This window comes from Nerophis ophidion, linkage group LG07, assembly GCF_033978795.1.
Source record: "Nerophis ophidion isolate RoL-2023_Sa linkage group LG07, RoL_Noph_v1.0, whole genome shotgun sequence".
Classification (NCBI taxonomy): domain Eukaryota; kingdom Metazoa; phylum Chordata; class Actinopteri; order Syngnathiformes; family Syngnathidae; genus Nerophis; species Nerophis ophidion.
Window position 1 is genome coordinate 3827110 of NC_084617.1, and position 2622 is coordinate 3829731.

A 2622-nucleotide genomic window follows, 5' to 3' on the forward strand; every position below is an offset into this window, starting at 1 on the left:
GCTATCAGGGGGGGTTGTCACGATGCTGCCCCCTGCCGCCCGGAGTGGGAACAACAGCACGAAACCAGCAACCAGCCATAGACATTGTAGAGCATTGGCTGCTGTGACGCGAGAAATTGGGCCGCCATCTTGAAGTGGTGATGAGCTGGCAAGCAGCCTAAACTGACAGATGACAGGTGAAAAATAAAGATGCTAAACCGACAGCTGACAGGTAGAAAATAAAGATGCTAAACTGACAGTTGACCGGTAGAAAATAAAGATGCTAAACTGACAGTTGACAGGTGAAAAATAAAGATGCTAAACTGACAGTTGACAGGTAGAAAATAAAGATGCTAAACTGACAGTTGACAGGTGAAAAATAAAGATGCTAAACTGACAGTTGACGAGTACAAAATAAAGATGCTAAACTGACAGTTGACAGGTGAAAAATAAAGATGCTAAATTGACAGTTGACAGGTAAAAAATAAAGATGCTAAACTGACGGTTGACAGGTAGAAAATAAAGATGCTAAACTGCCAGTTGACAGGTAGAAAACAAAGATCCTAAACTGACAGTTGACAGGTGAAAAATAAAGATGCTAAACTGACAGTTGACAAGTAGAAAATAAAGATGCTAAACTGACGGTTGACAGGTAGAAAATAAAGATACTAAACTGACAGTTGACAGGTAGCAAATAATGCTAAACTGACAGTTGACAGGTGGAAAATAAAGATGCTAAACTGACAGTTGACAGGTGAAAAATAAAGATGCTAAACTGACAGTTGACAGGTGAAAAATAAAGATGCTAAATTGACAGTTGACAGGTGAAAAATAAAGATGCTAAATTGACAGTTGACAGGTGAAAAATAAAGATGCTAAATTGACAGTTGACAGGTAGAAAATAAAGATGCTAAACTGACAGTTGACAGGTGAAATATAAAGATGCTAAATTGACAGTTGACAGGTGAAAAATAAAGATGCTAAACTGACGGTTGACAGGTGAAAAATAAAGATGCTAAACTGACAGTTGACAGGTGAAAAATAAAGATGCTAAACTGACAGTTGACAGGTGAAAAATAAAGATGCTAAACTGACAGTTGACAGGTAGAAAATAAAGATGCTAAACCAGGGGTCACCAACCTTTTTGAAACCAAGAACTACTTCTTGGGTACTGATTAATGCAAAGGGCTACCAGTTTGATACACACTTAAATACATTGCCAAAAATAGCCAATTTGCTCAATTTACCTTTAATAAATATATCTATATATATATTAAAAAATGGGTATTTCTGTCTGTCATTCCGTCGTAATTTTTTTCCTTTTACGGAAGGTTTTTTGTAGAGAATAAATGATGAAAAAACACTTAATTGAACAATTTAAAAGAGGAGAAAACAGGACAAAAATTAAAATAAATTTTTGAAATATAGTTTATCTTCAATTTCGACTCTTTAAAATTCAAAATTCAACCGAAAAAAATGAAGAGAAAAACTAGCTAATTCGAATCTTTTTGAAAAAAATAAAAAAATAATAATTTATGCAACATCATTAGTAATTTTTCCTGATTAAGATTAATTTTAGAATTTTGATGACATGTTTTAAATAGGTTAAAGTCCAATCTGCACTTTATTAGAATATATAACAAATTGGACCAAGCTATATTTCTAACAAAGATAAATCATTATTTCTTCTAGATTTTCCAGAACTAAAATTTTAAAAGACATTCAAAAGACTTTGAAATAAGATTTAAACTTTATTCTACATATTTTCTACATTTGCCAGAATATATTTTTTTTAATTTTAATCATTAGTTTGAAGAAATATTTTACAAATATTCTTTGTCGAAAAAACAGAAGCTAAAATGAAAAATTTAATTAAAATGAATATATTATTCTTTACAATAAAAAAGTAAATTTACTTGAACATTGATTTAAATTGTCAGGAAAGAAGAGGAAGGAATTTAAAAGGTAAAAAGGTATATGTGTTTAAAAATCCTAAAATCAATTTTAAGGTTGTATTTTTTCTCTAAAATTGTCTTTCTGAAAGTTATAATAAGCAAAGTAAAAAAAATAAATGAATTTATTTAAACAAGTGAAGACCAAGTCTTTAAAATATTTTCTTGGATTTTCAAATTCTATTTGAATTTTGTCTCTCTTAGAATTAAAAATGTTGAGCAAAGCGAGACCAGCTTGCTAGTAAAAAAAAAATATATACACAAAAAATAGAGGCAGCTCACTGGTAAGTGCTGCTTTTTGAGCTATTTTTAGAACAGGCCAGCGGGCGACTCATCTGGTCCTTACAGGCTACCTGGCGCCCGCGGGCACCGTGTTGGTGACCCCTGGTGTAGAAGATGTCTATGAGTACAGGTGTGTAAATATGAATGCTTGTGGTTAGTTTTATATATATATATATATATATATATACAAATGAGGTGGCGACTTGTCCAGGGTGTACACCGCCTTCCGCCCGATTGTAGCTGAGATAGGCGCCAGCGCCCCCCGCGACCCCGAAAGGGAATAAGCGGTAGAAAATGGATTGGAAATGGATGGATATACAAATCGATATATATATAGATAAATAAGTTAACTACGGACAAAAAGGTAAGCAAATACATTTTAATGCACAAAACATGTTTTTCTCAATGC